Below are 15035 nucleotides of genomic sequence, written 5' to 3'. Positions count from 1 at the left end.
AGGGGAGAGGAGGGAGGCAGAGAGAGGGTAGGTGGGGAAAAACCAGGATGTAAGGGGTGTGAGGAGAGAGCCCAGGAAGAGGAAGGGAGGGGGAGGTGAGGATCAGAGTCAATAGGAGGCATAAATGGAGGGAGAGCGGGCATCATCTGGGAGGGGGAGTCGTCGGAAGCCACCTTGAAGATGAAGGGTGTAGAGATGGAGGGTAGGGGGACACAACAGTGAAGGCACGGCAGTGGGCGGGGGTTGGAGAGGAGAGGAGCAACCAGGGGATGAGGGAGATCAAGGCGGCAGGAAGTGCAGAGTATGTGGATATGTTTGACGAATAGGAGCAGATGGGGGAAAGGAATCAGGTCGTAAATGATCTGTGTGGGGGACGGGAGGCATATACGGAAGGCGAGGCATATTGCATGGCGCTCAAGGATCTGAAGGGACTTACAGAATTATGATACATACTACTACTCACCTATGGAGTACTCCATGGTTAACATAATTAACAGTATTAAAAGGCAGAAACTCTATGTTTGTTGCAAATATGTTATGGTAAGACCTTCCCAGTGTTTACATGTGAACTTTAATAGTGGATCTCGATGTCATATACTGTAAACATTATTGTTTACCAGTGTACACAAAGATAATGTATCTACCATGCAAAATTAACAGTTCAGCTACCTTGTTCCCTAAAACACCAGAGATTGCATGGTGCAGATTGTGATGTCTCTCAGGCGATCTCTGGAAGATCGCTTCATCAATGTCCATGTTAGTTGTTCAGACGCAATAGAGAGGCATGTACCTGTTTATTGGGTAGCAGCTCCAAATAATAGTTTTGGTATAGGTTCCAGAAATGAGTGTTTTCAATATATTTAGGCATTTAGAGATGTTCTCAGTTCTAAAAATGACAGATCTGGTCTACATGACCAGATATACCTTTTCGACAAGGGCTTGTATTTCATCATCATCATCATCATCATCAGTTATCTGCTATATTAGCAGGTCCTTTGCCTCTCCATTTTCTGCGATCCACTGCTTCCTTCTTAAGGCTGCTGTAAGTTGTACCGTCCATCATGTCATCCAGTATCTGGAATCTCTTCCTTCCTCACTTCCTTTTCCCTTCTACATAACCTTCTAAAACTGTTTTTATCAGTCCATCATTCTTTCTTAATATATGCCCAATCAAATTTCTTTTTCTTCTCTTTATTACATCTAGTAACTGTCTTTTCTCTCCCACTCTTCTCAGTACCTCTTCATTTCTTACTCTGTCCATCCAACTTATTCTTTCCATCTTCTGCCATGTCCAGATCTCAAAAGCCTCCAGCCTTTCTCTGTCTTTTTTCCTCATAGTCCATGTTTCAGCGCCATATAGATGAACACTCCATACAAGACATTTTATGAGTCTCTTTCTGAGTTCTCTGTCCAGACCGCTGCAGAAGATTCTCCTTTTCTTATAAAATGCCTCTTTTGCCATTGCTATCCTTGTTTTAATTTCTGTGGTGCACTTCCAGTCGGTGTCTATCCTGCTTCCAAGATACTTAAAATTTTGCACCTGTTCTAGTGTTTCTCCATTCAACACAATTTTTATTTCCTTATTTCCTCCTATTGCCAATACTTTTGTTTTGTTTGTGTTAATTTTCATTCCATATTTTTTTCCGTTAGTTGCAATGGTGTCCACCAAATCCTGTAATTCTTTTTCCCCTGTGGCTAGAAGGACCATGTCATCAGCAAATCTCAAACACCCTACTCTTCTTCCTCCAATTTCTACTCCTTTGTCATCTAATGAGCATTGGTCAATCATGTTTTCCAAGTACAGGTTGAAAAGAGTAGGTGATAAACAGCATCCTTGTCTTACTCCTTTCCCTAGTCTGATCCAGTTTGCACTTTCTCCCCTCACTTTAACTGAAACTTTTTGATTAAGGTATAATGAGTTTATAAGTCTTCTGGTTTTCCAGTCCACTCTCTTTTCCCTCATAATAGTCGCCAGCTTGTCCCAAACCACATTGTCAAATGCCTTTTCTAAATTGATGAAGCACATATATAGGTCTCTTCCTTTTTCAATAAACCTTTCTCCCAAGATTCGTAGGAGCCCTATTGCATCTCTGGTGCCCGTATTCCGTCTAAACCCAAACTGCTCCTCGCCAAGATTCTCCTCTACTACTTTTTCAAGTCTTTTATTAATTATTCTTAACATCACTTTGGCTGCATGTGAAATGAGGCTGATTGTCCTGTGCTCGCTGCATTTCTTGGTTCCTTGTTTTTTCGGTAATGGAATCATTACTGTTGTCAAAAAGTCCTCAGGCCATTCACCACTGTCATATATTTTATTACATAACCTCAATATTTCTCTTATTCCATTGTGGTTCAAGCATTTTAGTATTTCTCCCGGTATTGTATCTGTACCTAATGCTTTGCCATTTTTCATTTCAGCAATGGCAGACTTTACTTCTTCCAGTATGATGGTCGGTCCTTTCTCTTCATCACTTACACTGTTGTGTGATTCAAGTTCCAGAGTTTCTGGTTTGCTATTTGTGTCATATAGCTCTTTTATATATTCTTCCCATCTCTGGAGGACATCATCACGATCTTTGTACACTACCTCTTCATCTTTACTCAAAATTTCCATAGTAGCACTTCCTGCTCTGTTTTGTTCCCATGTCATAGTCTTTACTCTGTTGTATAGTAAGTCGTATCTTCCCTTCTTGTCCAGTTCTTCAGATTCATCACATTCCTCTTTTAGCCATTTTTTCCTAGCCTGCTCTGTTTCTCTTCGCAGTTCATTATTTAACCTTCGGTATATATTTCTTTCATCTTCAGTGTTCTTGTTTTTCTATTTTCTTCTCTCCTCCATCTTGGAAATCATTTCTCGTGTGACCCATGGTTTTTTTGACCTTTTCTCTTTTACATATCCTACATTTTGCTGTCCTGCTTTAATGATTCCTTCTTTCAGCATATTCCAGTACTTGTTGGCATTATCAGGTGCTTCTTTGTCTCGTAATGTGTTTAGAAAGTCCCGAGACAGCATTTCTGTAATTTGTTCTTTGTTGGACCTTATCTTCTCTAAATCCCACTTCTTCACCATGGTTGCCTTTTTCAGTTTTTTCATTCTTATTTCTATTTCTGTCATAAGTAAGTTGTGGTCACGATTAATATCTGCACCTGGTAATGTGTGCACCTTCTTGATTCCATTCATGTATCTTTCTTCTACCAGTATAAAATCGATTTGGTTTCTGTATTTATCCCCTGGTGATTTCCAAGTGTAGAGCCTCCTCTTATGGTTCTTGAACCATGTGTTTGCCGCTATCAGCTGCCTTTCCCTGCAGAAGTCAATTAACCATTCACCTCTGTCATTTCTCTTTCCTAGACCATGACTGCCTACTATGTTTCCCTCTTTCCCTTCTCCCACAATGGCGTTCCAGTCTCCCATTACTATTTTGCAGCATTTTTTATTTTCGTCCATTATTCTCTCTATTACATTGTACATTTCCTCTACAATTTGGTCATCATGTTCTGAAGTTGGCATGTACACCTGGACAATCAGTAAATCTTTTTGTGCTCCTTTCAGCCTTAAACCAATAACCCGATCATTTGCATAGTCTACATATTCCACACATTTAGCCAATACCTTTGTCATAATCATTCCTACTCCATTAATTCCTTTTACTTTTCCTCCTGAGTAGTAGAATACATATTCATCTGACTGCAACTCTCCATGTCCATTCCATCTTACCTCAGCAACTCCTACGAGGTCCATATGATTCTTTTCCATGTCTCTTTTAAGGTTTTCTAGTTTTCCTGCTTGTAGCAGAGTTCTGACATTCCAGGTACCAATTCGCGTTTTGATTTTTTGCCTCCTTTCAAGTTGTCCCCCCCGGAGATCCGAATGGGGGACTATTTTACCTCCGGACACTGATTTAACATGAGAGGAAGCCATTTTTTGTGTATAAAATGGAGACTGCATTATGCAGGGAAGATACCAGTCTGATATCTTTTGACTTGTAGGTAAGGTAAATAATCATGGTATTTATATTCTATTTTTCATGGTTGTCCTGGTTCTTGCTGTGTGATTTATAACTCTATTTTTTATTTCAGTTTTTGTACTTGGAAATGGCCTCAGGCCAAAGTGTGGGTAGTACAACAATAAAATAACAATTACAGTCAAACAATGGCAATATCATTCAAAAAATTTACTCTGACTGTAGCTCCAGCCAAAATAAAAAAAGAATCAGCTACAGAAAAATAGTCCACCACCTCGTAGATGGTTATAGCAAAGATGAAGTAACGTGCCAGATTACCAATGTGACAAAAAACTGCATTTTTTTAAGTAACTTATCCATATGATAATACCACCTCAGTTTATTATCCATCTGAATGCTTCAGAACTACACACATGGAGCAACATTCAGTGTGTGCCCACTGATTTCTTCTGGTACTGCTAAGTCATTTTTATTTTTGGGATGCAACGGGCATTACCCATAGACTACATAAAAAACATCCAGTGTGTGCCCACTGATTTCTTCTGGTACTGCTAAGTCATTTTTATTTTTGAGATGCAACAGGCATTACCCATAGACTTCATAAAAAAGGAAAAGTGATCATGTGACAGTACTGCATTGAGTTACTGGACATCTTTGACAAGAAACTGAATGAAAGAAGCCCCATTTGCCAAAGAAGAAAGTGCTGTTTGACTATGAAAATGTGTCAGCACCTTCATATTGAGTTGTTGCAAAATGTGTGAATTATTGCTACACCTCTTGTACTAGACCAGCCTAGCCCACTGTAATTTTATTGTTCCCAAAAATTAAGAAATGGTTTGTAGGAAAAAAATCAGCTCAAATTAGGTCATTGTCGAGACGGAGGCATGTATGTGGCTAACTCCCATTTTTGGACATGTTAACAACTCTTGGGGCATAGGAAAAAGTGTATATCACTGAAAACAACAATACTTTTGTTTTTATATGTATCCTCATTTAGATACTTGAACTGTACTCATTTTTAATAACAGCCAATCACTGTCAGCCTATTTGTGGAATGTAGATATGTGTGATTAGTGAGGTTTTGATTGGTGTTTCTGAGTGTGATGTCTGCCACCAATGAAACCATTATGTTGGATTTCACAAAGCACTACACAATTATTGTGATAGTTATCTAAGAAAGTTACCTTAATGAAAATATGAAGGCAGACAATTTTATAGCCCACAAACTAATCAATTTGCAGACTATAAAAGTGAAAAAAGATGTAAAACATGTAATTTTTAAATAAAATCTTTGGACAAAGAAACGAATTTGTCATAGGTCGTTCTCAAAACAGAATTTCATATCCATTTACACTCCTGGAAATTGAAATAAGAACACCGTGAATTCATTGTCCCAGGAAGGGGAAACTTTATTGACACATTCCTGGGGTCACATACATCACATGATCACACTGACAGAACCACAGGCACATAGACACAGGCAACAGAGCATGCACAATGTCGGCACTAGTACAGTGTATATCCACCTTTCGCAGCAATGCAGGCTGCTATTCTCCCATGGAGACGATCGTAGAGATGCTGGATGTAGTCCTGTGGAACGGCTTGCCATGCCATTTCCACCTGGCGCCTCAGTTGGAACAGCGTTCGTGCTGGACGTGCAGACCGCGTGAGACGACGCTTCATCCAGTCCCAAACATGCTCAATGGGGGACAGATCCGGAGATCTTGCTGGCCAGGGTAGTTGACTTACACCTTCTAGAGCACGTTGGGTGGCACGGGATACATGCGGACGTGCATTGTCCTGTTGGAACAGAAAGTTCCCTTGCCGGTCTAGGAATGGTAGAACGATGGGTTCGATGACGGTTTGGATGTACCGTGCACTATTCAGTGTCCCCTCGACGATCACCAGTGGTGTACGGCCAGTGTAGGAGATCGCTCCCCACACCATGATGCCGGGTGTTGGCCCTGTGTGCCTCGGTCGTATGCAGTCCTGATTGTGGCGCTCACCTGCACGGCGCCAAACACGCATACGACCATCATTGGCACCAAGGCAGAAGCGACTCTCATCGCTGAAGACGACACGTCTCCATTCGTCCCTCCATTCACACCTGTCGCGACACCACTGGAGGCGGGCTGCACGATGTTGGGGCGTGAGCGGAAGACAGCCTAACGGTGTGCGGGACCGTAGCCCAGCTTCATGGAGACGGTTGCGAATGGTCCTCGCCGATACCCCAGGAGCAACAGTGTCCCTAATTTGCTGGGAAGTGGCGGTGCGGTCCCCTACGGCACTGCGTAGGATCCTACGGTCTTGGTGTGCATCCGTGCGTCGCTGCGGTCCGGTCCCAGGTCGACGGGCGCGTGCACCTTCTGCCGACCACTGGCGACAACATCGATGTACTGTGGAGACCTCACGCCCCACGTGTTGAGCAATTCGGCGGTACGTCCACCCGGCCTCCCGCATGCCCACTATACGCCCTCGCTCAAAGTCCGTCAACTGCACATACGGTTCACGTCCACGCTGTCACGGCATGCTACCAGTGTTAAAGACTGCGGTGGAGCTCCGTATGCCACGGCAAACTGGCTGACACTGACGGCGGCGGTGCACAAATGCTGCGCAGCTAGCGCCATTCGACGGCCAACACCGCGGTTCCTCGTGTGTCCGCTGTGCCGTGCGTGTGATCATTGCTTGTACAGCCCTCTCGCAGTGTCCGGAGCAAGTATGGTGGGTCTGACACACCGGTGTCAATGTGTTCTTTTTTCCATTTCCAGGAGTGTATATGGTGTTTTCTACAAAATGTCAGAGTTTTTACTGTTCCAGAACATTCCAGAACAATTACAAAGTCATATAAGGGAATGTGTGTTGCTTCTATTCTTTTATGCATCCAACATTCTCCCATTAAACAATTTCTTACCAATATGTTATGTACAGCAGAAAATGTAACTACAGCTCATACACACTGAGGTCTTCCCTCATCCATTTTGCTGTTTTAGGAACAACAGAAATGTTTTCTGTCAGATATCATATTAGTAGCACACACTTGGATATGAACAATCATTTTCCAGTGAACAAATTATTATTTTCAGCTTCAATATCTCTGTACCCTTCAGGTGCAATTGAAAAATGCACAGGAGGAGCTAGATAGGATGAGGAGGGAGAAGGGGGTTGGGGAATGGGAGCTGGCTGTTGACAAGAGATCTGCTAGGAGAAGAAGATTTTCAGATAGTTTTACTATTGATGTTTACAATAGATATGACCAACTGTCAGAGTCTAGTGGAGAGGAATCTCTAGTAGCTGTAGATGTAGGAAGTATGCAGCAGACCTCAGTAGTTACGGTGGCTAGAACAGTTGCAAAGTCGAAGAGGAAGAAGAAGGTTCTGCTGTTAGGTAGTTCTCATGGCAGAGGTGTAGGCCAGCAGTTGCAGGAAGTGCTGGGGAGTGAGTACCAGGTCACCAGCATTGTGAAGCCTAATGCAGGATTGGCTCAGGTGACTGTTAACATAGGGGGGTTATGTAGGGATTTTACTACAGAGGATCAGGTACTGATTGTGGGAGGGGCTGGTAATAGTATTAATAGGGATGGGGAGTATGACATAGATGGTGACCTGGAAAAGATAGCCACTCAGACTGGCAACACAAATGTGCATTTCGTGGAACTGTTTCAGCATCACAATCGGCCTCATCTTAATACAGCCGTCAGGTGTAATAACATGAGACTTGGGGGTGCACTGATGACAGAAAGCATGGGTCACATTTCAGTGGTGTCGGTGGAGTCTATCAGCAGGAGGGGTTTCACTAGACGTGGCCTGCACCTCAACAGGTATGGGAAGGGGAGGTTGGCAAAGCTTATAGGTGACAGCATAGGTGGGGTTGGTGGGATCACTCATGGGAAAATTCCTGCAGTAGTGGGTGTTAGAGCTGCACCTTTTTTAGATTGAAGTCAGCTGATAGTTATTCCTGCTTAAGGGAAGTCTCTCTAACAAAGGAACCACTTTTGACAAAGCTTAGGTATCCAAGTAATGAGGGAAGTAGTATATTTCATCAAAATATACAAGGTATTAGAGATAAAGTTAGTGAACTGCTTATAGATGTTGACTCTGAAATTATTGGTATATCTGAACACTTCTTAAATAAGGAGATAATTCAGAGGCTTCCTTTATCAGGATACAGGTTGACTGGCAGCTTTTCGAGGAGCTCTTTGCAGTGTGGGGGAGTAGCCATGTATGTGAAAAACGGCATCCCATTTGAGTCAATTGATGCTTCAAAGTACTGCACTGAAAAGGTGTTTGAATGTTGTGCAGGTGTGGTTAAATTTAATGGAGCTAAACTTCTAACTGCTGTTATTTATAGATCCCCAGACTCCGATTTCACAACATTTTTGCTCAAGCTAGAGGAGGTTCTTGGTTCACTTTATAGGAAATACAAAAAGTTAGTTATATGTGGTGACTTCAATATTAATTGTATAAGTGATTGTGCAAGGAAGAGGATGCTGGTAGACCTCCTTAATTCATATAATCTTATGCAAACCGTATTCTTTCCAATGAGAGTGCAAGGGAACAGTAGAACAACCATAGACAACATTTCTGTTCATTCCTCATTACTAGAAGGGCATTCTGTTAGCAAAAAGGTGAATGGCCTTTCAGATCATGATGCACAAATTTTAACTCTAAAAGATTTTTGTGCTGCAACACGTGTTAAATATAGTCATCAGCTGTTTAGGAAAGCTGATCCAGTTGCTGTAGAAACCTTTGTAAACCTTATCAAGGAACAAGAGTGGCAAGATGTTTATAGCGCTGATACATTAGACGATAAATATAATGCTTTTCTCAGGACTTTTCTCGTGCTCTTTGAAAGTTGCTTTCCATTAGAATGTTCAAAACAGGGTACTAGCACAAACAGGCAGCCTGGGTGGCTGACTAGAGGAATAAGAATATCTTGTAGAACAAAGTGGCAATTATATCAAAATGTTAGAAACAGCCAAAATCTAAATGCAGCAGCCCATTACAAACAGAATTGTAAGGTGCTTAAAAATGTTATTAGGAAGGCAAAACATATGTGGCATGCAGACAGAATAGCTAAGTCTCGGGATAAAATTAAAACCATATGGTCAGTCGTAAAGGAAGTGCTGGTCTGCAGAGACAGGTCGAGGATATAGAATCAGTGCATAGTGGGAATGTCCGTGTTACTGATAAGTCGCATACATGTACAGTTTTTAATAATCACTTTCTGAATATAGTAGGTGAACTAAATAGAAACCTAGTCCCAACAGGGAATCGTGTAGCGCTCGTAGAAAAAAGTGTTCCGGGACTGTTACCTGAAATGCTCCTCCATGATACTGACAAGAGGGAGATTGAGTTAATAATTAAATCACTAAAGACCAAGAACTCTCATGGATATGACGGGGTATCTAGCAGAGTACTGAAGTATTGTTCTATGTATGTTAGCCCAGTACTTAGCCATATCCATAACTTTCCTTTAGTAGTGGTCGGTTTCCTGACTGATTAAAGTACTCGGTAGTGAAGCCACTTTATAGAAAGGGAGACATTGATAATGTTCACAATTTTAGACCTATTTCTATGCCATTGGTGTTTGCTAAAGTTATCAAGAAGGTTGTATATACAAGGTTCCTGGAGCATTTAAATTCACATAATTTGCTGTCAAATGTTCAGTTTGGTTTTAGAAATGGTTTAACAACTGAAAATGCTATATTCTCTTTTCTCTGTGAGGTTTTGGACGGATTAAATAAAAGGTTGTGAACACTAGGTGTTTTCTTTGATTTAACGAAGGCTTTTGACTGTGTTGACCACAAAATATTACTGCAGAAGTTGGACCATTATGGAGTAAGGGGAGTAGCTTACAATTGGTTCACCTCTTACTTTAAGAACAGAAAGCAGAAGGTAATTCTCCGCAATATTGGGAGTGGTAGTGATGTTCAGTCCCAATGGGGCACTGTTAAGTGTGGCGTTCCCCAAGGGTCGGTGCTGGGGCCACTGTTGTTTCTTATTTATATAAATGATATGCCTTCTAGTATTACAGGTGATTCAAAAATATTTCTGTTTGCTGATGACACTAGCTTGCTAGTGAAGGATCTTGTGTGTAATATTGAAACAGTATCAAATAATGTAGTTCATGAAATAAGTTCGTGGAAAACAATTTGATGCTAAATCACAGTAAGACTCAGTTTTTACAGTTTCTAACTCACAATTCAACAAGAACCGATATTTTGATCAGACAGAATGGGCATATTATAAGCGAGCCGGAACAGTTCAAGTTCCTAGGTGTTCGGATAGATAGTAAGCTGTTGTGGAGAGCCCATGTCCAGGATCTTGTTCAGAAACTAAATGCTGCTCTATTTACCATTAGAACAGTATCTGAAATAAGTGACACTTCCACACGAAAAGTAGTCTACTTTGCATATTTTCATACGCTTTTGTCGTATGGTATTATTTTTTGGGGTAATTCTTCTGATTCAAAAAGGTATTTTTGGCTCAAAAACAGGCTGTTCGAGCTATATGTGGTGTAAGTTCGAGAACCCGACCCCTATTCAATAGTCTGGTAATTCTGACATTGCCCTCACAGTATATATTTTCTTTAATGTTGTTTGTTGTTAGCAATATTAGCCTATTCCCAAGAGTTAGCAGCTTTCACTCAGTTAATACTAGGCAGAAATCCAATCTGCATGTGGAATGCACTTCTTTGACTCTTGTGCAGAAAGGAGTGCAGTATTCTGCTGCATACATTTTCAATAAGCTACCACAAGAACTCAAAAATCTTAGCAGTAGCCCAAACTCTTTTAAGTCTAAACTGAAGAGTTTCCTCATGTCTCACTCCTTCTATTCTGTCGAGGAGCTCCTGGAAGAGCTAAAAAATTAAGCAAATTCCAGTGTTACATTGTTGATTTTCTTTATTTAAACTTACGACTTGTCACCTGAATATGTTTTTTTTATATTTAATTTTATCTGTTTCTAATATCGTGTTATAATTTCATGTATTGACTCGTTCCATGACCATGGAGACTTCTCCTTAATTTGGTCCCACGGAACAATAAATAAATAAAATAAAGAAATTACATTAAGCTTACCTTTATCTTGCCTAGACATATGCTTACCCATTTTTCTGAGCGATTACCCAAATCTTTCTGTGATTTTTAACTTCTGGGGCACTGAGAGAATCTGTGGACAGATACACGCATTCCAAGTGTCGACCATAGCAATGCATAATCGCTGATTTTTTTTATTCTCCTCTATGCTGACCCCCTTGACTTGTCCCTCTTCTCAGACATTTCTTGTGTCATGCTTTGCAAAGTTTCATGTTGTATTGTGTTCTCACGTTGAAAAAATCTACTCAAATCATTATGTGGTTGACTATTAATAATGCAGTCTACATCACTACCATATGCAATGTCCACAAACTAATTTTGATTTATTTGAGCTTTTGTTTCCTTACATCTGGATCAGCACTTTGAAAAAACAGGCTTGCAACTGTGGCACCATCACTGCAATGAATCTCTCCTCTACTGTCAACAATAACAGAATGTATACATGTGTTTTGTTTAGTCAGCAAACAACTATAATTCAAATTGTAAGATTTTTTATTTTCTGCTGAGGTTTTGCTGTATTTCAATTTAGCGAGTGTGAGTATGACTGGTGGCTGCAGTAAAGTTCGGGTTAAACTGCTATTCAAAATCATCTGGTTGGGAAATTTGAAGCATGGTGCTCAGATTATGTACAGCAAATTCTCTACCAACTTCTGCTTAATACTCTTTATTTATTTGTCCAACAGCATACCTGGCAATATGTTGATACGAGTTGAGTTCTTTCAGCTGTGGCTTCTTCAAAAACAGGAGCATGGCAAAGTTGATTCAGAATGCCATTTCTTCCACTTGATGAAACCCACTACAGACACATCTAACAAAGCCACACATATGATCTGTCATGTTGTTGCAGTTTACAGTCTGAAGATTGATTTGCTGCAGCTCTTGACCATAATGTAACATATTCAAGTCTTTTCATCTCTGCATAACTACTGCAAACTACAACCATTTGAACCAGGTTACTGCATTCCAGCTTTCACCTCCTTCTACAATTATTACCTCCCCCTCGCTCTTCCTTCCACTACCAGATCACTTATTCCTTGATGCCTTAAGTCACATCCTGTTAAATTTTCCCTTATTTTAATCAAATTGTACCATAATGCTATTTTTTCCCTCAAGTGATACAGTAACTCTGATCTACCTTATTATGTCCTATACATTCTTCTGCACCACAACATTTCAAAACATCCTGTTGTTTTCTAGTCTGTATTGCTTGTTGTTCACATTTTACTACCATGTAAGGCTACATTGCAAACACACACTTTCAGTTGTGACTTCCTGAAAGTTTAGTTTATATTTGATCGTATAACGTACCTCCTTTTCGAGAAAACTTTTCTTCCTATTGTCAGCAAACATCGTATATTCTCTTTAATTCAATCATCATCAGCCACTTTGCTTCTTAAATAGCAAAACTTATCTACTAATTTTGGTGTCTCATTTCCTAATCAATATACTTCATCACCTGACTTAATTTGAATGCACTTCATTATCCTTGCTTCGATTCTAGTAGGGTTCATCTCATAATCTCTTTTAAAGACACTATCCATTCCTGTCAACTGATCCTCTAACTCCCTTGTCATCTCTGACAGAATTATGATGTTATCAAAAATGTCCTCTTCACCATCAGATATTTTTGATTTTCAAATTTCCCCATAGTTTTTATATAAACAACTTATTAATTCATGTAGGTATAATCAGATTTAATGGGTAAGAGGTTATGAATAACATTTCACAAAATTGTACATAGCAAACTAAAATGTTACAGCATTAGCAAAATCCCATTTTTGCTTGGATGAAGTCTTATCGTCACAGCAGAAAACAGGATGAAACTAACAGCATGTGTCACAAGCATCGCACGCACGCACGTAAAAAATCCGTCGCAAGACCGCTAAATGACATCACGATAGGTGACACATTTCCGTTACCAAATGTCTCAGGTATCTTGGATCAGCTACAGCAGGAAAAGTACTTCTTAACGCTTGGCCTTGCAAGTGGATACCATCAAATATTGACGGACAGGTCAGAGATAAGACAGCGTCCAATTGTAACTATCAACATTACATACAAACGATGAGCATCGGACTGAAAGGAGCCCAAGGTTGCTTTCAACGATTAATGAGCAAAGTGTTGGCAGGTTTGCAAGGCATTAAATGTTTTGTGTACACGGACAACATAGTGTGGTTTGGAAGAAACTTGCAGGAGCATAATGAGAAGCTCCATTAAATTTCTGATAGGTTGTGGGAACACAGTTTGAGACTGCTACCAGATAAAAGTTAGTTGTTAAGAATAGTGAGCTTTTCGGGTCACTGTATTACGAACAAAGGAACTTTACTGGACATGCAAAGGTGGAAAAGCTATAGGTCTTCCCACAGCCAACAGCAACGAAAGAATTAAAAGGCTTCTTAGGATTAATTGGATACTACCGGAGGCTCACTGCGAAGCGAAATTGTGGAACCACTCCATGAAATGCTAACAAAATGAGTAGAATATGAATCGGGCAAATGACAAAATAATGTTTTCGAGAAAGTGAGGGATAAATTGGCCAAGTCACTACTACTTCAGTACACAGATTTTACAAAGCCATTTATAGCGACGACAGACGTGACCATTGCAGCTCTAGGCGCAGTTCTGTTGCATGGTAGGAAAGCTGGAGAAGACTTATCCATCATATACACATCAAGATCATTAAAGAAGGCAGAATTAACTTCTAGTACTTCAGAGAAGGAATTGTTGGCTGCGCATAAAGCAGTTCTCACCATAGACGACTGCCTACAGCGGTAACAGATCATAAACCGTTTACATGAATATTTAGTGTAAACGATCTTAGAGACTCCTAACGTGGAGAGAAGCTGAAAGAATATGATTATGAGGTAATCTGCAAACCAGGTAGCATAAATAGCAATGCAGATGCTGTTAGTAGGATACGGACCAGTAAGCATATCCACACTCCCAGGGATCAGAGGGAAGAGAACGAAAAGAGAAACCAGGTGAATTTGCGCCAGACACAAGTGAACACAGAAATAGAGAGCGATGATGAGACAGCAATCAATACAGAAAGAGAAATTAAAGGAAACACAGTTAGTCCTGAGGAAAAGAAAATACTAATAAAGAAAATGCATGATAACCCATTGGAAGAACACCAGGACACGCATAGAACGGTATAAACAGTGGAAAGGAACGAAACACGCTATGGAAGAATATGTGTGGAAATACCGTGATACCAAAATAATAAGTTTACACAGGCAAAGACAAAAATGCCACTGGAAACGTCCAATTGAGACGACAGATCATTTAGATATATCAAGCACAGACGAAATATGCATGCTTACATTCCAAGACGATCTTAGTATGTTCACATTAGCTGCGCGAATAGAACGGCAAGATGCCGACAAAGTAGCAGAAACATTTGTGGCAAATGTAGTTTTAAGGAATGGAATTCTGGCAGTATTTTTAACTAATCACGGGTCAAATTTCTTAAGTGATCTGTTTAACAGCGTTTGTAAATCGTTAGGTGTTAGCAGGATACACACAACGGGATACCATTCAGAATCAGGAAAAAGTCACCATACACTTGTAGAGTACTTGCGACACTTTGTGACAGGGGATCAGGTGGCTACCGTATGCAGCTTTTGTATTCAACACAATACCCACAGAGGTACAGGTTGTACACCTTTGAATTAATGTGTGGTTCAAAATGGCTCAAATGGCTCTGAGCACTATGGGACTTAACATCTATGGTCATCAGTCCCCTAGAACTTAGAACTACTTAAACCTAACTAACCTAAGGACATCACACAACACCCAGCCATCACGAGGCAGAGAAAATCCCTGACCCCGCCGGGAATCGAACCCGGGAACCCGGGCGTGGGAAGCGAGAACGCTACCGCACGACCGCGAGATGCGGGCTAATGTGTGCTAGGAAAGTAAACAAAAAGGAATATTGCAGCGAAAATCGGCAAATGTAGGTTATGCCTACGATA

The sequence above is a fragment of the Schistocerca nitens genome, chromosome 9 (assembly GCF_023898315.1).
Source record: "Schistocerca nitens isolate TAMUIC-IGC-003100 chromosome 9, iqSchNite1.1, whole genome shotgun sequence".
In the NCBI taxonomy this organism is placed as follows: Eukaryota; Metazoa; Arthropoda; class Insecta; order Orthoptera; family Acrididae; genus Schistocerca; species Schistocerca nitens.
Note: the sequence above shows the minus strand (reverse complement) of the source record.